Raw genomic sequence first — 22987 nt, 5'->3', positions numbered from 1 at the left:
ACACACGCAGCAACATGCCCAGACCCGAGTTTCAGGGGGAAAACGTCAATCGCCTGGCAGTGGAGGAGTCTACGAGGAAGACGTGGGACCACCCCACCGAGTGGCAGTTCGAGTAGAGAAGAACAGGCAGGGAGACCGGGGGGAGTTGGTCAGTCAAGGTGTGGCGGGGTGAGACGGAAGAAGGTTCCAGAAGACTCGAGGGCTCTGAGCTTTGCACCCTGGCTGGAGGGAGGTGGCACGAGGACACCCCCTGAGGCAGGAAGAAGCAGTTTCAGATGGGAGACTGGCCACCCCCTCCCCCCCCACCCGGCCACCCACCGGAGGAGCCTGAGGCGGGCAATGGGCAGTTGTGGATCAGGAAATTCTAGAGACTATGAGCATGGATTTGCTCATGAATTCAGGGGGCTACTACTTTGACCCCGAGTGGGCTTTCTCCTTTCTCCTGTGGCCCAGTAGCATAACATCATCTTCCAAGGCGGGACTTCCCCAATGCTAAACTCTCCTCCTTCTGAAAGTCGGATACCACCTACGAAGCGGCCTGGTCACCGGTTCTGACACGGGGGTACGGAACAGGGGGTCGCTACACAAACAAGCACCTCTCGGACGCCGGCAGGGACACTTGGCTACAGAATTAGTTTAGGTCTGAAAGTAGCGCCGGTTCTCTAAGTTGAGGGTTCAGTCCCATACAGTGTCTCGACACCCCCATCCTCACCAGACAGCAGTCCCGAGTCCAGATTGTCACTTATGTCTATGGCCAACCCTGACCCCTCCTTGGCTTTGATGAACTCGCTGGAGTGGGTCACAGGACTCAGACAGACATTCGGCTCTCTAGAGCACCCTCTCACGTTTGTTTTGGTTCTAGATCACCATTTTATGGTAAAAGGAAATGCCTTGGGGCCCCTCAGAGAAAAGGGATGCCCAGGTCTGGGCATAGGGAATCAACCCAACCCTCTCCCTACTGTTCTCACACACACACACACACACACACACACACACACACACACACACAGAGTGACCTCTCCAAGAGCACCAATTCCTTGAGTTTCCACCTGTACATCTGTGAGAAGCTCTCCGGATCCTTCCTTTGGGTTTTTATAGAGGCTTCACTTCATAGGCACGAGGACCTCATTGATTCAACCCCCTTCCCCTCTCCCCTCCAGGGAAACCGGAGGGAGGGGCTGGCAGTTTTATCTCTACTCCTGGCTGATTCTTCAAAGACCCGTCTCCACACAGAGGTGACCTAAGGACATTCCAAAGGTTCTTGCCTCAGCAAAATAAAACACACACGAATAACTAACTCATAGCACCCAGGAGTTCTGCACCAGAAACTCCATGAATCACCACATCCCAGTGTAAATCTGGGATACCATACGCCCCGGCTGTGGGAACAGAAGGCAGATGTCTCTGCCCAGTCCTGTTTGCCTTTTGCTTCATCTAGCTCATTTTTGCAGCTATGTGCTCTGCCTCCTCTCACCTCATCTTCTCCTTTGTCTGCTTTCTCAGTTTCTGCTCCAGAAGGGCCTCTCCTTTCTGCTACAACATGCCAAACTCACTCTACCCCTGGGCCTTTGCACAACCTCCTCCACCACCTGAAATGCTCTTCTCCCAACTGGCTGTCTTCTTTTCATCTTTGGGGCCTCAGGCAGAATGTCACCACCTTAGGGTTGTCCTTCCCGACACCTTTGCCAACTACCTTCTTCTCCTAGGTGCCTGCACCCAGCATTCACAGAGTAGAACCCCCACTAGAATCCAGTTCATCCAGTTCACTGTGGCCTTTATGGGGCTGGAGAGACAGTACAGTGGGGAAAGGCAATTGGCTTGCAGAACTGACCTGGGTTTGATCCCTGGCATCCCACATGGTCCCCCTGAGCACCACCAGGAGTGATTCCTGAGCTCAGAGCCAGCAGTTACCCCTAAGCAGCAATGTGGCCCCCAAACAAACAAACATAAAATAATAATAATGTGGCTTAACTCAAGGAACTCAGTGCACATCATTCACCCTCCCGTGTTGGTGACTGATAAACACTTGTCACTGCAAACAAAACAGTTGTAATGTGTGGCCCAACGTGGCTGAATTAGGGTAACCTGGCTCTACCTTGTCCAAAGATCACGGAAGTGCCATGCTAACACTTGAACTAGCATAAAAAAGACAACACTACACGTGAGCTTCCATGGGGTTAGGAACCTGACTCAAGTAGCAGAGCCTTAGTGTAGGTTGAATCCCCAGCACCACATGCCATACCCCATCGCCAGCATGCTAGGTCTGTGTCCCCCCCCCCCAGGAACAGGCACCAACAAGCAGCCCAAAAGGGTCTCCATCGAGGGAGGAAAGGAGAGCATCCCTATCAACGTGAGAGGGTTGATGTAGGTTCATCTCACCTGTGAGAGGGTGACATCCTCACCAGGAAGCCCTGGGTGGAGCCACAGCTATAATATGGGAGAGACGGAAGGGGTGGGATCTATCCTGCAGAGCACAAGGAGGGGGCCCCCCAACACCCAACGCATCATTCCTATAATTCTGTACTTAGAACACGGGGGCGGGAAGCGAGAGCACCAGGGTCCGAGTCAGGGGCTGGCAACATCTTGGTAGGTTCTCACAACAATTTGGCAGATACCATGTTGGGTTTCCGTCTCCACAGTCACAGGACCTCCCTGGGAGCCCATCCACTGCCGAAAGGCAAGCAAGTGAGGGCAAGGGAGACAAACAGACCCCACCCAGGTCAGTTTACATCTGTCAGGGAGCAAGCACTAGACAGGCAGCACCCATGGGCCTCCCAGAGCACAGCTGTTAGCCAGGGGGCCTCACAGAGAGCTTCTCCAAGAAGCTCAGAGAATTCCAAAGAAAACTGGTACTCCCACCAAGACACATTCAACAGAATCACTGAGCTTGAAGGGAAGTAACAGGGGCCGCCGGTTGGCCCCCAGCCAATCAGACTCTGCTCCCTGCAGGCCTGCCGCACGCACTCTGTCACCATCTGGAGCTGAGGCTGCACTTCCTCGTAAGCCCATCCCAGCACAGGGTTCCACAGACACCACCCAGGCCAGTGGGGACAGAGGTCACCTGGGCCTGCCTGCACCCAATGCACAGATGCCCTCCAGTGCTTATTATCTCAACCCTCTGGTCACCACCCAGGCCGGCTTGAATGTTCTGCCAAGCCTGGGCCAGGCACCTGTGAAAGTGAATTTTATGCCCCCTGCCCAAGGTTTCAATGAAACAAGAGAGTAGGGAGACAGAGAAATTCACCCACACTCATGATCATGGCAGCAATCTGCAGAGAATGCTTAATAAAACAGAGCTATGTAAGTTACCAGAAGAAGACTTCAATGCAACAGTTTTGATGATACTCCCTGAAGTGAGGACAATGGAGGAGAACAACAACAACAACAACAATAACAACAACAAGCATGAGAGGAAGTTGGAGAAAAATCCCAGCAAAAATCTTAGTGCTGCCACCTTCTCCAGATGGAGCCCTGGCGACACTGAGCAGCAACTAACACGGCTCCGGGATTCGGGACTGGGACACATCCGAGCCGCGGGGGGGCACTGGAGTGGGCGGCGCCAGCCCAAACTCCAAGTGGTCCCGGCCACCAGAAGTCACACCCTCGACCCACCCTCAGCGCCATCTTGCCATATTCAACAGAGAAGCGGCCAGGCATTCTGGTGAGCAACACGGCCCGGAAAATGCTCCGGACCCGAATTGGGGCCAACGACACTGGGGAGCCGGAAGGTGGAGGTGGAGCCTGCACACCTTCTCCAGATGGAGCCTTGGCGACACTGAGCAGCAACTAACACGGCTCCGGGATTCGGGACTGGGACACATCCAAGCCGCGCAGCCGCAATAGCGGCCACGCAACCTTTTCTAAAACCTGAAAACATACAATCTTTTAATGGAAAACTAATTATCAAATGCTTCCTTAGTAGGGTTATCTTGTTTGGGGGTATAACTCCCACAACAATAGTAAGTTTTGTGTTGAAATATGGAACATAATCAAGGTGAAGAGAAAATGAAGTGAAATTCATCAGTTATACAGTTGGGGTGGGAGGCAGGGGGTATACCGGGGATTTTGGTGGTGGAATATGGGCACTGGTGAAGAGATGGTGTTTGAATACGGTATAACTGAGACATAAACCTGAGAACTTTGTAACTTTCCACATGGTGATAAAATAAAAAAAAAAAAATCTTAGTGCTGAAATACACAGTAGTCTGAGCTAGAGGGATAGTACAGCAGGTAGGGCACTTGCCTTGTATGAATTCAACATGTATGGTCCCGAGTTTTGCCAGGAATGTTCCCTGAGCACAGAGCCTGGAATAAGCCCTGAATACTGCAGGTGTGGCCAAAAAAAAAAAAAAAAACCAGAAAAAGAATATGGTAGCCTGAACTAAAAACCACAATAGAAGTGCTTATAGCAAGCAGAATGAAAGAAAATGAAAACAGAATCATTGAGCTTGAAGAAAATTAGTGAAAGTCATCTAAAAAAAGGATGAGCCCAAAGTAGAAAGAATGAAAAATCAATAAAGATCACACATAGACGTTAGAGGACAACATCAAGAGAAACAGTATTCACACTGTAGGACTTCCAGATAAAGAGAGAGAGATAGGGGCAGAATTCTTTGAAGAAAATAATAGCTGAGAACTTCCCAAACTGTAAAAGGAGTTCCTCAATCCAAGAAATCCGAAGAATTCCAAATAAAATAAACCTATTCTCACAGCAAGACACATTAACAGTAAAATGGCAAACATCAAATGCAGAGGATCTAAAAGAAAAAAACAGTCTTGATAAGTAGGGATCACCCATAAGTCTAGTAGATTCCTCTACATACTCTATAGGGCTGATACACACACACACACACACACACACACACACACACACACACACACACACAATGTTAAATAGAAAAGACCTCCCACCAGGAATAGTCATCACTCATATTTGCAGAAGGAACAATGAGTGTTCAGAAAAATAACAGACGAATTCATTACTACTAAAATGGTTCTCAAAAAAAAAAAAAACAAACCTTGAGATTTCTGCAAAATGAAAAGAAGCACAGTAGGAGAGAGCAAGACACCAAAACAAAAGAGAAAAGCATAAAACGTGAATGGGACTAATAATGGGGTCTCTATTTTCAAGTTTACTAATATTTTCCCCCCACAGGTCACACCGGATGGTGCTGGGAGGAGAATTATGTGGTAGGGATCAAGTCCAGGGCCTCACAAACGCAGCGCATGTGCCCAAATACTTGAGCCATAATCCCAGGCCCTGAAGTTAACTTGATCTTTCCTCAATATTTTCTCTCAGTTGAATTTTCAATTTTACATCGTGTGTATTTTCATTCTAAACTTTACATTTAATCCTTTAAAAATGGACCTTATTTTGCTGTGTTTTCATATATAAATTCCTCAATTATTAGCATAGTTTCCATTCCGTAATTGAATGTAATTGTAATAGATGCTTGGTTTTCATTCGACTCAGTTCAATGGTCTATATTGATTTTCTCTGAGAATGGGTCATGTTGTCCTAACTCTTCTTTAGCTGAGTAATTTTGGACCTTGTCCTACATATTTTAAGTAGTCTACTGAGTCTCTGATTCTGCTTTATTCTTCTGAAGATTTGTTTTTGTTTTCTTTATCTTCACATCTGGAATGGCGTCTCCAGTGGTGCCTGGGGACCCAGAAGCTACTGGTGATATTTAGCCTGGGGCCACCAAGACCATACTGGGACATGCTGAGTGGGCCATGCGGGGCTGGGGATTGAATCCAGGGCTTTGAGCATGAAAGGAATGCATTCCACCCCCTTTGAACCATTTCCCTGGCCCTAGTTTCGATTTGTTTGTTTCTGGGTCAGACTCAGCGGTACGCTCTGCAATCCCCTGGCAGTGCTCAGGGTGGTCATATGGGGGACTAGGGATTGAACCTGGGTCATCCACATGCAAGGCAAGAGTGCTACCCTCAGCATTTGCTTTGCACTCGGCCAACCTGGATTCAATTCCCAGCACCCCATATGGTCCCTTGAGCACTGCCAGGGGTAATTCCTGAGTGCAGAGCCGGGAGTGACCCCTGAGCATCGCCAGGTGTGACCCAAAAAGAAAAAGAAAGAAAAGAAAGAAAAGGAAGGAAGGAAGGAAGGAAGGAAGGAAGGAAGGAAGGAAGGAAGGAAGGAAGGAAGAGAAAGAAAGAAAGAAAGAAAGAAAGAAAGAAAGAAAGAAAGAAAGAAAGAAAGAAAGAAAGAAAGAAAGAAAGAAAGAAAGAAAGAAAGAAAGAAAGAAAGAAAGAAAAGAACCTTACCCTCGGTACTATCTCTCTGGTCCATCTCATTTCAAATTTTTTACCCTGCTGGACTCACACTACAAAGTCTGTCTCTTGAACAGTATATCAGATTTCTGCCTGGCTCATTTATCCCTCATTGAGATGCTTCTCTCTGACCTGTGCATGTGAAATTTAGGGCTCTATAAGCACAGTTTATAACAAAATTTGGCATACCTTCCACCACCTTGCTTCCTGGTGCCCTAGTGACTGAAGCACTCGCTACCTTAAATGTTCAGTGGCCCCAGCTGTCTCAAACTCTCTTTCGAGTCTCCAAGGCAGGGAGGCGTCCAGTTTCCAACAGGAGCTTCCGACACTCTGGGAGCTGAAGAGACACTGTCCACTGGACAGTTCAACAGCCTGCCCTACTTTCTCATCCTTTCCCAAATCGGCCTGCATTTCTCTACCTGCAAATGACTTCAGAGTATCATAGTTATCTTTAAAAAAAAATTATTTTGTATCACTTACTATTGTTCTGCAAAAGGGGCTAATGCAGCAGGAACGGAATTCACCATAAAATGAACATGCAAATGTCTTAGAAGAAATTCTATGACCGTCAGGATCTGGCTTGCGTTTCCCTCCCATACCATATTTGTCCATGTTCTCATGATTCACCAAGCACAAAGGCCACCCATGAAACACTTCAAACTAGCCCTCCTCCTTTAGGCCCCTGTGTGTGTGTGGGGGAGGGACTGAGCTAGGAATCAAACGCAGGGCCTTGAACATGCACAGTATGTGCTCTAACACTGAGGATCATGCTCTGGCCTTCTTAGGATCTTTTTATCTCTTTCCTAGTTGACATTTCAGATCCTAACTCTTCACTTAGGTGGCAATTCATTTGCATTCAATTATCATTTTCACACGAATCACACATGAAATCCCGTTAATCACCGATTTCTCTGGCAGGCTCAGTTACATCTCATTTCGTCCTTTCCCTGAGATCTTAGAAGTCCATCTCGACTCGGCCCTTCTAATGATGTTGCACTGGGGGCTCTTCAGGGTCAGGGGAATGAGATCCAGCTTGTTACTGGATTTTGCATATGAATACACCATGGGAAGCTTGCAAGGCTGTCCCATGTGGGCAGGAAACTCTCAGTAGCTTGCCAGTTTCTCCCAGAGGGAGAAGTAGGCGAAAGATATAAGCTTCTGGGAGCTTGCTTTTAAGTCTCTCTCTGAATGTTGGCCGTTGATGGGATTGACACACACCTGGGTTCCTCTGCCGGTACCTTCATGCATGAGTCCGAATGTGTGAAGAGGGACCTCCAGCATGGCTGTAGCTAGGTTCCGGTGGTCTTTGGCCGCCGGGGAGCTCTGCTCGGGGTGGGGAGGGAAGCTGGAGTCCATCCCCTCTGAGGGGCCTCGGGGAAATGATCATTTTATATATCAAAATTTATTTCATTTTACAATCATTCTGTCCTTCTTAAAAAATGGGGGGGAAATGGATAATGAGAGAGGAGCTTAGTCTTCAGTGAGCAAATTGTCATGACAAAAGACATGAGTATGAGAGAGAATGTCGCCTGTGTCCCTGATGCTGTTAGGTTACCATCTCCGGCCACATCTACACCCCGTCTCTCCAGTACCACCAGGGAATGTGGTGCCAGAAAAAATACCAGCTGCAGAGTTTGGTGAATGCACAGCTGCACACTCCAACCCAGATGCCACCATCTCTTCCTGCTGTGCTCTTGAGCCTAGAGGCAGGCTTCAGACGCTGCTTCCTCACTAGCTGCCAGTGTGACCCCCCCAGGGGCCAGAGCAAGCAGTAAGAAACGCATGGAACGCTTCTGGCATTACATGTGTGGATACTTAGCTGTCACTCAAGGAGGCACCATCACCTCACTGTCACTGAATTAATTGCTGGCACACACCACTCTCTCAATTAGTGTTTGTCAAATGCACTGAACCGTGCAAAGAACTTCAAGGGAAAGAAAAGGTGATGGGTATTATGTGAGAACAATAATATTAATTGCAATGATGACAACAGTAAACGCCTGAGCAGCCACTGCTAAAAGCTGAACGCTTCACATACGTCGGGATTGGAAATCATTTATTTCCAATCAAAGGCAGCATGTCATCAATTCTCCAAGGCATGCCTTCCACCTTTGATCCTTCCTAACGTGGGAATGGTTGTTTGTGGGGAACAGAATGCCCTCCTGGGCTGGAGCGATAGCACAGCGGGTAGGGCATCTGCCTTGCATGTGGCCGATCTGGGTTCGATTCCCAGCATCCCAAAGGGTCCCCTGAGCACTGCCAGGAGTAATTCCTGAGTGCAGAGCCAGGAGAACCCCTGTACATCACTGGATGTGACCCAAAAAGCAAAAAAAAAAAATGCCCTCCCACAAGAAGTCCACATCCTTTTTTCAAGAAGTTGGAATACGTTATATTATATGGCAGGAGGGACCCTGCAGGGTTATTACAGTGCAGACCCTCCTGTAGGGGGACATAGGCCAGACAGCCAGGTGAGTCATGTCACTCCGTCCAAACTGGTCCATCACAGCAGAGGCTTGCCTGGAGGCTGAGAGACGGAGCGGAAGGGAATCTCACAGAGACTTCAGGCCAAAGAAAACCTCGCCGGCTCTGAGATGTGCAGCCAAGTTCTAGCGCCAGAAAGTCTCGAAGGGCTAAGGGCAGGCGGCCCCCAGCTGACAGCCAGCGGGAAGCAGGGACCTTCTCTCCGAAACTCTAAGCTACTGCATTCTACCAAACCCCTGAATGAGGCAGGACCTGTGCCTGGCTCCTCCCTTTTCAGCCTTGTAAAACCCTCAGCTGAGAAGTCGGCTGAGCCCGTGCCAACTTTTGAGCACAGAACTTTGGGAGAATGCATCTGTTCTTTTAAGATGCTTACAGGTGAGGCTGGGCTGGAGCAATAGCACAGCGGTTAGGGCGTTTGCCTTGCACACAGCCAACCTGAGTTTGATTCCTCCGCCTCTCTCGGAGAGCCCGGCAAGCTACCGCCCACACGGCAGAGCCTGGCAAGCTCCCCTTGGAGTATTCGATATGCCAAAAACAGTAACAACAAATCTCACAATGGAGACATTACTGGTGCCCACTCAAGCAAATCGATGAGCAATGGGATGACAGTGATAGTGACAGTGACAGTGAAACTGGAGATGTGGCTGAGCGGCAGAACGCTTGCCTTCCACAGAAGAGACCCTGGCTTCCATCGCCGGCACCTCCACCCATTCCCCCCAAAAGACGCTAAATGTCCAGTGAGCCAGGTGTCCCCACTCTCCCCACATCTCAGTGGCACAAAAATACGACAGCGCCTCTCAGCACTGATGGCACCCTGGGTCTCTTGGTATATGGAGGCACCGTCTTTATTTTACAAGGGAGCAGAGGAGCAGAGGTGAGGTGACTTGTCCCAGTGGCCGAGATCACGAGTCCAAGCTGTAAAGAACCAAGCACACAGCCCGCAAGCACCCCATGGCTGGAGAATCCTGCCAGGTGGCCAAGAAATGTCACCGTGACACTCCTCCCGCAACCCCCAGCCCATGTCTGACATGGGGGGGCCTTTACACAGTGGGACATGAAGATCCAGTTGGCTTTGGAAGACATAACCCTCATTCACCCACAAGGGGTGGTGCGCCTGAGGGAGCGAAGGGCTCCCTTCAGGGTACCAAGAGCCTGTGCCGAAGCAGCTGACGGCGCTGAGCCGTCAATCAGCAGAACCCAAGACTCCAACTGGGACCAAGGAGAAAAGCAGCCCTGGGGCTTCAAATCAGCTTTCACAAAGGTACAACCCACAAACTTCGGGGGTAGACAGGTTCTGGGGCTGTCAAGGGGATTCCAAGAAGGAACACCGGTGGCAAGTGCGGTATCTTCCGGGTTTCGGTTGTTGATGCAGGTTAACCTGATGCACAACTGCCTCCTAAGGCAGCCGTCCCCGGGAATATCTTTGCCCTAATCCGCAATTTCTCTCCACTTGGTTGGATTTCATATTCAGAATACGAGAACTGATCTTTGTAGGGAACTGACATCCTGGGAGCTCACTGGAAAAAGCCTAAAGAAAGAAGATTCCGAGCAACTCTGAGCCTTCCTGAGCAGGCTTCGGGCTTTCACATTCCTTCCTCTTTACTGCTACCTTGGGAAAAAGTGAAATATCTCTGTCGGTAAAAATCAAAGGGGAAGAGATGTTCCATGAGTAAAACAAACAAACAAACAACAACAACAACAACAAAAGTGGCTGGGATAATCTTTCAAGAGATGCATGCCAGTGGGAAAAAAAAATCCAGATTTCTGAAAAGATTGTGCAGGAAATGCCTTTGAAATTTACATTTCCTCAATCTCTCCCTCTCTCTCTCCCTCTCTCTCTCTCTCTCTCTCTCTCTCTCTCTCTGTTGTTTTTGTCTGAGAGGGAGAAATTCTAGACTAGAAGATCATCTTCATAATGGTTCTGGAGAAGTCCCAGTTTAAAAATACCATTAGCAGAAAACTATTTATAAGTCAGACATTAGCCACTGGCATAAAACCCTACTTTCCACCTCTCTCGATTCTGTACCAACCGTTTGGCAGCCCACTCTCCCCCTCGGCCCATCATGTTCTTGTTTTCGTTTCGGGGCCACACCCGGCAGTGCTCCGGGTTCACTCCTGGCTCTGCTCTCAGGGATCACTCCTGGCGGGACTCGGGGACCATTCGTGGCGCTGGGGATTGAAGCTAGGTCGGTCTTGTGCAAGGCAAGCGCCCTCGCGGCACTGTCTCTCCGGCTCCAGCCATCCTGCTCCTAAGTCTCGAATTAAGACAGTTCCGAGCAACGCAGTTCTGCAAAAGGCACGGAAGTTTGAGGAGTGTCCTCAGGAGACCCCAAAAGCCGCCAGCAAAGAAGAACAAACAGTCCCAGACAACTGCTTTCCGCACGGTGGGAAAAGCTCAGGGTCCAAGCGAGAGTCCCGGGCCAGGCTCGCCGAAGCAGACGGACGGCACAGCAGGCCCCGGTGGGGCTCGAGTGTTAGGGTACGGGTGCAGGACGAGGCCGGTGGGAGAGTGACGGGAAGCACAGGCCTGGCTCCTGGCAGCCCCTCTCCTGGGACCCCTGCTCACGAGCACGGGATGCTCACACCTGTCTCTGCTGCAAAGATGGGGAACAAGGTAGGGAGCCACAGTGGGGAGCCGGGGGCTGAAGGAATAGGCCCCACAGTGGGAAATCAGTATATGACATATTGGGGTCTCCTAACACCTTTTGTGAAAGAAAAAGGCAGAATGGAAATAAATTCCATTTTCTATTTAAAACAAATAACAATTTATTTTAAATAAAATTTTTTAAAGTTTTATTTTTAAAATAAAAATGTGTAAGAATATATAATAAAATATAAATATATCCATACATTTATAAATAAATGTAAATAAAATATATGACTATATATTATAAACAAACAACAACAACAAAAAGTGGCTGGGATAATTTTTTTTTTTTCTTTTTTGGGTCACACCTGGCGATGCACAGGGGTTACTCCTGGCTCTGCACTCAGGAATTACCCCTGGCCGTGCTCAGGCGACCATATGGGATGCTGGGATTTGAACCCGGGTCGGCCGCATGCAAGGCAAACGCCCTACCCGCTGAGCTATCTTTCCAGCCCCTGGCTGGGATAATCTTTAAATATAAAGGGTCCTGCTCGCTGCCAGTTGGCACCTCTGCAAGCTTCCTCTTTTACAAATATATATATATTTATAAATAAAATATATAATAAAAATCACTATCACTATCACTGTCATCCCATTGTTCATCGATTTACTTGAGCGGGTGCCAGTAACGTCTCCATTCATCCCAGCCCTGAGATTTTAGCAGCCTCTCTTTACTCGTCTTTCCCAATTATTGGAGACTTCTTTCAGGGTCAGGGGAATGAGAACTGTTATTGCTCCTGTTTTCGGCATATAAAAAATATATAATAAAAAAAGTTCCTATTTATAACCTGGGGAGAGAATGTAAAAGTTCTGAAGATATGGGAGTAATATGTGTGTGTGTGTGTACACACATATATATCTCAATTTTGTACAATTTGTGTATATATATAACATATACAGTATATATATATTATACGTACAGTATAGAACACAGTATATGTACAATATATATCTTCAGAGCAGCATATATATAATATATATACATACATATACTGTATATATAATATAAATATAAATACATTTAACATATATATGTATACACACACACAGCTCTGAGGTTGTACGGTGGCAGACTGGGGGATATACATTTTACCTTAAAAAAAAAATCAAAAAGTAGATTTCTCGAGAGTACAACAGGAAAGGTATTTGCTTTGTACACGGCCAACCTGGGTTCGATCCCCCGCACCCCTGGGTCCCCCGAGCCCCACTAGGCGTGATCCCTGAGCAAAGCCAGGAGTACACTCTGAGCACAGCTGGGTGTGACCCTAAAACCAACAAAAAAGTAAATACAAATCCAGAGGTTTGGGGCCAGGGGGTTAATAGGTTATGCACGTACCTCGCATGTGTGAGATCCAGCTGCCATCCAGGTACCACACAGCAATCCCCCCCCCACACACACTCTAAGTACTGCCAGGGGCGTCCCTGGAGGCACTTCCGAGTGCCGCGAGGTGACCCAGGTCCTCCTCAGCGCCTCAGAGCTGCACCACATCCTCCGGCCTCCCGGGGAGCTGCCCGCCTGGTTGGCCCCAGGAGCCCCCAGCCGCCTTCGCCAGGGTAACGCACAGCCCGTTTCTCCAGGTGTGTGAAGATGGGGCAAGAGCCCCCAGAAGCCAGTGGCCGTGGGGAGGAGCTGCCCAGGGCTCTGGCACAGGCTGGGGAGGAAGCCAGGTTCAGGAGGTGGGCACGGCCCAGCACGGGAGGCGGCCCTCTGCCCTGAACCCAGAGGAAGTCGGAGAACTGCAGGGAGAAGGGTGGAGCACAGAAACGCGAGGCTTCCGCCCCAGACATTCGGGCCTCTGCCCTTGGACAGATACGGATATGCTCGTCAAATACTGAAGCTCAAAGAGAGGGCAACACCGGTGCTGCAATATTTAGCTCGGCCTAGCAGAGATTTCTAAACTACTGGAACCTCCTGACATCTTGTGAAAAACACAGTTCCTTCTCGGGCCAGAGATAGGACAGCGGGTAGGGCACTGGCCTTGCAGGTCCCTGGACCACCTTTAATTCCTGGAACCACATATGGTTTCCTGAGCCCTGTCAGGAGTGATCCCTGAGCGCAGAGCCCAGGAAGAAGCCAGGTGTGGGCCCAAACCCAAACCAAATCCTTCTGCAAAGGATGCAACAGGTGAGTTTGCATCAAAAAAAAAACTAAATAAATAAAATGCAGTTTAGATCCCTGCTGGCCACCTGCTGTTTCCCTCCGGACAATCTTTAGCAGACAAAGGCAGCATTCAGCCCGGTTCCACGCGAGAGGCTTCTGTACCCGGCACCCTGCTCCACCCGGGGACATCTGTCCATCCGTCGTGGCCTGGGAGGCTGAGCACAAACCTGCACCGTGAGCCCTGGCACCATCGCCCGCAGTCTGGCCCCCTAGCAGTGGCTGTCCTAGCCGTATGCCCGCTTGGCAAGAGACGAGCCAGGAAGAGGAAGTCGGTGCCCAAGAAGGCCGTCACAGGCTTCAAAGAGAAAGCTGGCAGAGGTGCCAGCTGGCAGCGAGCAGGACCCTAACAACCTCCCTCCCCGAGACTCCCACATCGAACCAGACACTCAAGAAGTCTGTCGTGCCAGCAGCTAAGCTCAGGCGGCGTCTGCGTCCTGTCCGACGGGAGGGTCCACAGTCGGTCCCGGGATGGCATGGAGGTCTCTGTGTGCACCCCCCCCAACACTGCTTTCATGAGTGAGAGGTACAGGTGACCCATTGCCCCCCGGCCCAAATCTGGCCAGAGGACGCAAGGAGGAAGAGACGGGGATGGCCTGGGGAGTTAGAGCATCATGATCTGGGGGATGAACAGAGCATCCTGGCCAGGTACCTGCTGCCGTGAACCCCATTATCCTGTACACCACTGACATCGTCTAAGTGCCAGGCACAGTGGCCCTGGAGTGGGGGTCTGCTGTGCTACCGGAGGGGAGAAGTGGGTCGTGGGGTGCTCCTGAGTTAGGAAGGGGCGCCGTCACCGGGTGGACCCCACCTTGCAGAGAGAAGAGCCCCCTTCTTGTTCTCATCATAGGGTTTGGGAGATTTGCGACTGCACGCCCCCCCCCCCCCACACACACACACGCACACACCACATTTTCCTGGCCAGACATTCCTGTGACAACCTCTGAAGAATTGTCAGGAAGTCTCAATCCACGCCTGCTCTTAGCCAGACTCCCCACCCGCCCCCAAGACCCCTCTGCGGCAGTCAGTCCCAAACCCGCACACCCATGTGCAGCCCCAGGGGCTCAAGTGCAGGCCCCGACTCAGCACCCCATTGGTTTCAGGATGGCGGGCAGGCAGGCAGGTGCACGTCGCGCGCGCGCGCGCGCACACACACACACACACACACACACACACACACACACACACACACAGCAGGTAACCTGGTTCCAGCACCTCGGGATCCGAAGGGGCTTGGCTAGATAAACCCAGGTGAAGGCACATCCTCACACCTTGGTCGAGTCCAAGCTGCGTGTGAAGTTGGAATCCCCACCCCGCCCCCCACCCTTAGACTGAGGTCACATTTGAGCCAAACGGCGAGGCTCTGAGCCAAGCTGACCCGGGGCGGGGGGGGGGGGGGGGGGGGGAAGGTCCCTTCGTGTGGAGGTCTCAGTCCCTGGGTCGCCACAGGAATGAGGGTTGAAACTCCTGTGTCCAGGCACGATTTGGCAGGTAGCATCAACATTGAAATGAAAGTCGGATTTGTCTCCACTGGTGGGGTTCGCCACTCCCCTCGCCCTGTGGGCCCACGCGCACTCACCCGCAAACGGCCCTTCCGATGACGCAGCTCTCGGGAGCAGGCAGATGTGGAGACTCCGCATCTACCCCAGGGGAGCATGAGTTCAACCCAACCTCCCAGCGTCCCCCACCAGAAGACAGTCTGTCGATTATAAGACCCGGGCGCCCAGGCCACAGGCCATTGGTTTGGTACAAAGGCCCACCCAGACAGAGAAGGGACCACTGAGTAAAGGATGCTTGGAGGGCTCACTCGGGTTGGGAGACGCGTGCTGGAAGTAGGCTATGGACCAAACAGGATGGCAGCTTAGTGCCTGTATTGTGAACTCTAACACCCAAAAGGAGAGAGAGAGTAAAAGCGATTGTGCCTGCCACAGAGGCGAGGGGGCAGCGGGGTGGCAGGGGGGATACTGGGGACATTGGTGGTGAAGAACGGGCACTGGTCAAGGGATGGGTACTCGATCATTGTATGACTGAAACAATCATAAAGTATGTTCATCTGTAAGTGTATCTCACGGTGATTCATTAAAAAATAAATTAAAACAAACGAACAAAAAAGCCAAAGACCAACTCAGGCAGGCTCCAGGACTTACTGACCCACGGGCCCCCAATTCTTATAATCAAAGAATCATGAAGAACTCCCCATGATTCCTGGCTGCCGATTCATGAACGCAAACCTAAAGCAAATTATTATTTTTTTAAGCTACTAGTTCTCCAGCAGAATCAACACTCTCAAAAATCTGCAACACCCCAGTTGGTGAGTATCTTTTGAGGAGCCCTTCCGCCCCCACCTCACAAAATGCAGAGCCTTGAAACAGAAGACCCAGCAAGCAGCATTTCACACTGAAGAGCTTTCACGCCGCACATGAAGCCTGGCACACACCGAACATGCCACGTTCAAAATGACATTCAAGAGGCTCTCTCCAGCAGGGAGACGGAATCAGCACCGCGCAAAGTGCCTCTCAGCCCTGTCACCTCTGTCCTCCGCCGGGATGGGAGCCTCCTGCTCCCCGCGGTCCTTTCACCCCCAAGGGAAGATGGGGAGGTCAGGACTCAGGGGAGGAGCTGCTCTCCACCATTCGTCAGCAGGGTGGTCCTCACTCTCCCGAGCACCTCCTGTGAGTCAGGCATGGGGCAGGCTGATGTCATCACCCCCAGGTCTGCTGCAGCAAGTCTAGAAACATTAACGCCCATGGCCGATGAGGAACAAGCCCAAATGAAGAACACTGATGACTCCCTAAGAGCATCCTTTCCTAAGCTTCCCTGGGTCTGAGTTATAGCTCCTAAGTGAGACTTCCTGGGCGCAGGAGATGGTATGTTTTGCACCCAGGAGCCTTGCTTTTGATGCCCAGAGTTTCACAGGGTGTGGCCCTCCTGCCCCGAAATAATAATTCTAGAGACTTACCATGCATCCTCAAACACACACACACACACACACACCCCAGTCTTACCCACCACAGAGCCATGCCACTCTAGCAAAGCACTCAGGTCCTTCGGCTTAAGGAGATTCAGTGGGAGCTGGAGCACAGTGGGTAGAGCATTTGCTTTGCACGTGGCCGACCCGGGTTCGATTCCCAGCATCCCATAGGGTCCCCCAAGCACCACCAGGAGTAATTCCTGAGTTGCAGAGCCAGGAGGAACCCTTGAGCATCACCGGGTGTGATCCAAAAAGGAAAACATAAAACATAAAGAGATTCAGCGGCTGCCCCTGAGCTGCAGGGAGGCTTGATGTCAAGGGCACGGGGGCCGCAGACATCCCACCCTGGGGAGCACAAAACAGTACAACTCCTTATCCAGACCTCAGCTGGTACGTACAGGGAGGTCTCTGCTTGCAGGCAGCTGGGAGGCTGCAATGGACAGTCCCCACAGCAGGCCACTGAGGGGCCACGCCCAGAGTCCAGGCCAGGGCTCTGTGGGCAGACCCTAGCTTTGAACATCACCTATGAAGATAAACCAACAGTGTCTGAAAGGGCCCCTCTGGTGGCTCTTTGGGTTTTTGGGGTTTTTTTGGCTTTGGGGGTCACCTTGCAATGCACAGGGGCTACTCCTGCCTCTGCATTCTGGAATAACTCCATATGGGGACCATATGGGGTGCCAGGGATCGAACCCAGGTCAGCTGCATGCAAGGCAAAATGCCCTACCCGCTGTACTATTGCTCCGACCCCAATCTCACTGTGAAGGTTTTGCTACTTCATTCAAGGAGCCTCGTGCTACACCTATTGCCATGCTGGTGTTTCTTCTAACATGACAAAATCCTGCTCCTGGTAGCTGACAAGTAGAGTTTACACAGCTACACAAATGTGTTTCTTATTATATATACATGTTCACTGGGGAAATTGGGTGTGGAGGGGCATAAAGCATCATCACCCACCATCCAACTGCTGCATTTCTCCTGCATGGTTTTCCTTCCGCCAAGTGGTAACTGTAATGACATATTTCTACTGTGTACATAGCACAATGGGTGGGGTGTTTGCCTTGCACGTGGCCGACCCAGGTTCAACTCCTCCATCCTTCTCGGACAGCCCGGCAAGCTACCGAGAGTATCCCACCCACATGGCAGAGCCTGGCAAGCTCCCTGTGGCGTATTCAATATGCCAAAAACAGTAGCAACTAGTCTCACAATGGAGACGTTACTGGTGCCGCTCAAGCAAATCGATGAACAACGGGACAACGGGTCGACAGTGCTACAGTGCTACAGTCCTTTCCTTAGTTAAACTCTTAGAACATGGACTTCACTAATCACTGATTTTTCTTTAATTCCCAATAAAAAAGGAAAAAGGAATTGAGATCTAGGAGAATGATTCAACAAATTAACATTGCAATTCATTTCACACTTTAAAAATGCTATGACAATTGCCCGATTATCTTTGTATTTGTAAGCCTAGCTTGGCAGGACTTTTTAGTAACAGCTTTCTTTCTTTCTTTTTTTTTTTTTAGATTCTGGGAAACACTGCAATTTTTGTTCAGTTGTTTTCTTGTTGCAAAAAATCACAATAGAGCATTCAGAAAAGTCACCAAACAGTAACTTAATGTTAATATTTACTAAACATAGACTTCTGTGCCAGGCTCCACTCCAAATGCTTCATAGATAACCTTAAGCCTCGCAGCACCTCATGCCCACACCCTACACCCCACGGCAGGAAGCCAGACCCAGGAGCCTGTCACTCCACCATAGAGTGCTGGGAGCAAGATGCATTAGTACTTGACTCAATCACATCCTCAGCAGCTCCTGGGCATGACATCATAGGCAAGAGACCATTCCGGAGAATACCGGTCCCTTTGCAGATATATCAAAATGCTGTAAAATACCCCCCTCTGCCTTCCCCTTAGCATAACAGGATATTATCCGAGGCACCGAATCACCTAGGCACCGGCTACAACTCCTGTGACCTCAGTCCCTAGTACCTGCCCTGCATTAAGATACAGTAACGGGCGATTAAGACCATTTTTAAAAAACTAGGCAAAGCGTTTGAAATTTTAGCAAACTATTCAATGGTGTGATGAACTGACTCCCAGGGGTTAATGAAGCAGCATTCTCACCAGAGTTTATAACCCGCCACAATACGTTCACAAAACATTTATAAAATGTTCCCAATCCATCGGTTCTAAACACTTCTTAGCCACTGGCTACCAATATGTCAAAACAGTAAATGACTGTGTATTCCTGGGTTACATTTTTTGCATACTTGGTAACAGACAGATATTTCTGTTTCAGTTGGGTTTGCTCGCATAGAGCTAACAAAGCACTATGTAAAAAATATTAAAATATTCTCTTTTAATAAGATGATTAATGAAATGTTCCTGACTGCCTGGCTCTGAAAATATACAGTTATGACTCCAGCACTAAAAGCATATTAAAGCTGTTAGCCAGCTGATTAATCACAAATATTCATCCAACGTAGAAGCACATATAAGGGCACAAATAGTAAGTGTATATATGCACACACATAATGCATGCATCACAGCTCTTTGTACCTAACCAGGGAGTCCTTTTGAAATTTGAAATTGTTCAAGTGTTTCCAGAAGATTCTAGCTACCCGTCCACAATCTAGTCAAGGTCCAGGTTTGAAGCAGGACCACTAAGTAAAATTTTTAATAATTCTGAACATTAATGGTGGTGTTAGGTGCAGATAAGAGATTTCAAATGATTGTTTTATGAACTTCCATAAAACCTCTGTGCTAGAGACCACGCTCACCTTTGTTATAAAATGAGAGACTGGAAACATCAGAACAACTACTATCCCATGTAGGTCTGTCTGACACCAAAACCGACTCCCAAATCAAGACTCAGAACATGTATTAGACTTACATGACCTCCTTAGGTGAAGTTTTAAGTGAACATCTAAAGCTAGGGAGAAAGGAAGGAAGGAAGGAAGGAAGGAAGGAAGGAAGGAAGGAAGGAAGGAAGGAAGGAAGGAAGGAAGGAAGGAAGGAAGGAAGGAAGGAGAGAGAGAGAAAGAAAGAGAGGGAGGGAGGGAGGGAAAGAGAAAGAAAGAAAGAAAGAAAGAAAGAAAGAAAGAAAGAAAGAAAGAAAGAAAGAAAGAAAGAAAGAAAGAAAGAAAGAAAGAAAGAAAGAAAGAAAGAAAGAGAGAGAGAGAGAAGAGAGAGAGAGGGAGGGAGGGAGGGAGAGAGGGAGAGAGGGAAAGAGAAAGGAAAGAAAGAAAGAAAGAAAGAAAGAAAGAAAGAAAGAAAGAAAGAAAGAAAGAAAGAAAGAAAGAGAGGGAGGGAGGGAAAGAGAAAGGAAAGAAAGAAAGAAAGAAAGAAAGAAAGAAAGAAAGAAAGAAAGAAAGAAAGAAAGAAAGAAAGAAAGGGAAAGAGAAAGTGGCCAGGGGATGAGCACAGTGGGTAGGGCACTTGCCCATCACAGGCTGGGCAGAATTAGATTCCCCATTTCCTATATGGTCCCAGAAGTGACTCCCCCCAACTCCCAGCACTGAAGGATGTGCGTCGTCCCCCCCCTCCCCCCCCAATCCAAACAAAACAGATAAATCCAACACAGTAAATGGCACAATCCTAAATTTGAAATGCCTCTTTTTCTCTCAAAGAGAGGTTTTCAACAGAAAAATCGAAACTAATCTGGCCATAGCCAGACTGGATCATTTAGACAAAGGTACACCCCCCCCTCCACACACACACACACAAGCTATTTCCTGAAGTTTTCACTCTGACGCTCTTTGCTGTCTCTGGACTGATGTCCCACCTGAGCCCTTGCCCCAGCAGACAGCACCCCACACCCCACTGCCAGAGAGCTCTCCAAGCCTCCACAGCCCCCAGCATCCCACTGGTTTGGCTCCGTCGTTCCAGACCCTTTTTGAGGGCCAGGTTTTTTTCTGTATTTATATGTGGGGCGCGGAGGCTGAGCTGAACACTGGCCAGTCACCTGGGGGGCGTGGACAGAGGCAGAAGACTGCGCTTTCGGTCAGGTCTAAAGTCGCGGCCGCTGAACTGTACAGTCTGGTTTTACTTCTTTTCCCCCTTTTTCTTCTTTCTTATATTTTTTGAACTTAAACCAAAAAAAATGAAACTAGCCTGGTTGGTGCTGGTGAACTGCCTGCGAGGGAAGGCAAAGGGACTGAACATTTACCCTGAAAGTCCTTTGATCACTGAAGTCCCTGGAAAACCTTTGATGGCTTTTAAAAATGATGTGTGTGAATCATATGTTTACCGAAGAGGGGCTGGCGAAGACATACAATTTGGTTTTAAAGGCGAGGAGGGGGGGAGGGGGAAGGGGGAAGAGATTAGGCCAAAAAAAAAAATCAAATCAAATCAAACTCTTAACTTGAGTGACCTGTTTGGGTCAGGGTTATCCCCCCAAGTCTGCCTGCCATCCGGGTACCCCCAAGTCAGGCCGCCCCCACCACCCTACTCCCCGCAGGCACTAGCGCTAAAAAAAAAATTAAAAAAAAAAAACCAGGCGAAGGCAAACTGGGCTTGGAGAGAAGAGCCAGCCCCAGAGACGCCCTGACATCCCCGAGATTCATTATAGACAATCCATTCAGACGCAGCTACAACCGCCCCAGGAAACATAAACACAGGCGGCCAAGGCCGCGGGCGCCGGGGAACGCGGAGGGGAAGGAGGCGATGGGGAAGGAAGCGGACCGCGCGCCGGGGGTCCGAGCCGGGCAGCGCCCACTCTCGGGGTCTGCTGGCTCCCCGCGGCTTTTCTGCGGCGCGGACACGTGGGCGCCCCGGGCCCTCCCTTTGCCCTGGTCTTTGGCCCTTTCCCCTGTCCCCGACGCTCTCAACCGCGCAACCACGCCCCGACAGCGGAGGTGGGGAGCGGGAAGCCCACCCCCACCCCGCACCCCAATCTCCAGCGGCTCCGAGTTCCTTCCCTAAGCTGTCCCGGGGGGTCCCACACTGTTCCCCGCGCCGTCTTGGGGGTTTCCTGGGAATCACGAGCTCCTCTTCCAAAGTTATGAATGGTTCCCAGCCGAGCGTACGGGGCGCACAAACAAGGCGCGGCGGGGACAAGGGGAGACTTGGGGTGACGGCGTTTTCTAAGTCGCTTTCATGGATATGCCTCCTTAGTTCTCAAAAAAAACACAACACAGTTTTTTTTCTTAAAGGAAGTTTCCACGCAGTAAGTGTTCCGGCAAGACTTTAAAAGAAAAAAAAAAATCACTCCAGACTCACGTCTGAGTTACGCACCTCCCCGAGTCACCTGCAGAGGCAGCGCTTGGGGGAGGGGGCGAACCCCGCGCGGGATGTGGGGTGCGGGGGGCTTGTGTCTGCGACCCGCTACTTATCCGCTAGACCCCCAGCACGCCCCCCCCCCAACCCACCCACCCTCCCTCCCCCTCCGCCGAGCGCCCGGCAGGGTCCGGGGCGATGCGCTAGGTCCGCCAGCGCCCGGGAGGAGCGCGAGAAAGCGGGGGAGAGGGGCGTGGCGCCCCGGGCGCCCCCGATGCCAAGTTCACCGCCAAGTCTGGCACCGCGGCGCGCGCCAGGGCTGGGGACGGCGGAGCGTGCCACCCTCCCGGCGCGGGCAGGTCAGGGTGCCGGCACGCCGGGAGGCAGCGCGAGTTGGGGGTTGCCCAGCCCCGGGGGTCCCGGCTCCCCGGCTCGGCGTGCCGGGTCCGCCCTCCTCCGGCGCCCCAACCAGTCCCCGCCCTCCGGGACACTCTCCCCTCCTTTCTTCCTTCCCTCCTTGTTTCCTTCCTTCCTTCCTTCCTTCCTTCCTTCCTTCCTTCCTCCCTTCCTTGCTTCCTCGCTCCGATCCCTCCCTCCATCGCGCTTCCCGGGGAAGTCGAGGGCGGCCCGGGCCGGCCACCGCCCGGCGCTGCGCCCCCCGCCCCGCGGGGTCCCGGCCCGTCCGGGGCTGCTCACTCGCCTGCTGCCGCGCTGGCCGCCGGGGCCTCGGTGTCCACGGGCTCGTGGAGACGGCTCGGAGCTCTCCTCCGCCTGCTGCGGCTCCTCCGGGCGCCGGCTCCGCCTCGCTCGCCCCGGGGAGGCGGGGCGCACGGCCCGACGGGCGGGGCGGCGCGGCCCCGACTCCTTCCTCCCGGCCCGGCCCGCCCTCCGGCCCAGAACGCCCCGGCGGGTCCCGGGTTCGGCCGCCCGCCGGGCCCCCGGCTCGTGGCCCGATCGGCCGACGAGAGGTTGGAGAGGTGGGGAGCCGGGGGACGCCCCCACCAACGTCCGGGCCCCCACCCCCTGGCGCTCTTTCCGGAATTCCGGAGAGACACCCCCCCCCTCCCCGGGTTCAGGGGCTCGTCCGCCCTACCCCACCTCCCGTCCCGAACCCCGTCCAGGCCATCGAGACCCTCTCCGGGCTCGTTCTGACTCCCGGGAACTGGACTTCGCAGGCCAGCCCGTCCCCTGGGCAGCGAAGACGCGCTCTGCCAACACCCTTA

General features: G+C 51.1%; 1 protein-coding gene across 2 annotated transcripts in view; it reads right to left on the bottom strand.

The window, feature by feature from the left end:
* The window catches only part of GNG12 (G protein subunit gamma 12), a 145479-nt gene extending 122693 nt beyond the window's left edge, over positions 1–22786 (bottom strand). The window contains exon 1 of one of the 2 annotated variants that reach the window (XM_055140516.1): positions 22461–22786. The gene's annotated coding sequence lies outside the window, so the exon portion shown is untranslated. The remainder of the gene's footprint in view (positions 1–22460) is intronic. The other variant, XM_055140515.1, reaches the window with a different exon arrangement.
* Between the last annotated feature and the right edge of the window lie 201 nt (positions 22787–22987).

The sequence above is a fragment of the Sorex araneus genome, chromosome 5 (genome assembly GCF_027595985.1).
Source record: "Sorex araneus isolate mSorAra2 chromosome 5, mSorAra2.pri, whole genome shotgun sequence".
Classification (NCBI taxonomy): Eukaryota; Metazoa; Chordata; class Mammalia; order Eulipotyphla; family Soricidae; genus Sorex; species Sorex araneus.
Note: the sequence above shows the minus strand (reverse complement) of the source record. Positions and strands in the feature narration are given on the sequence as shown.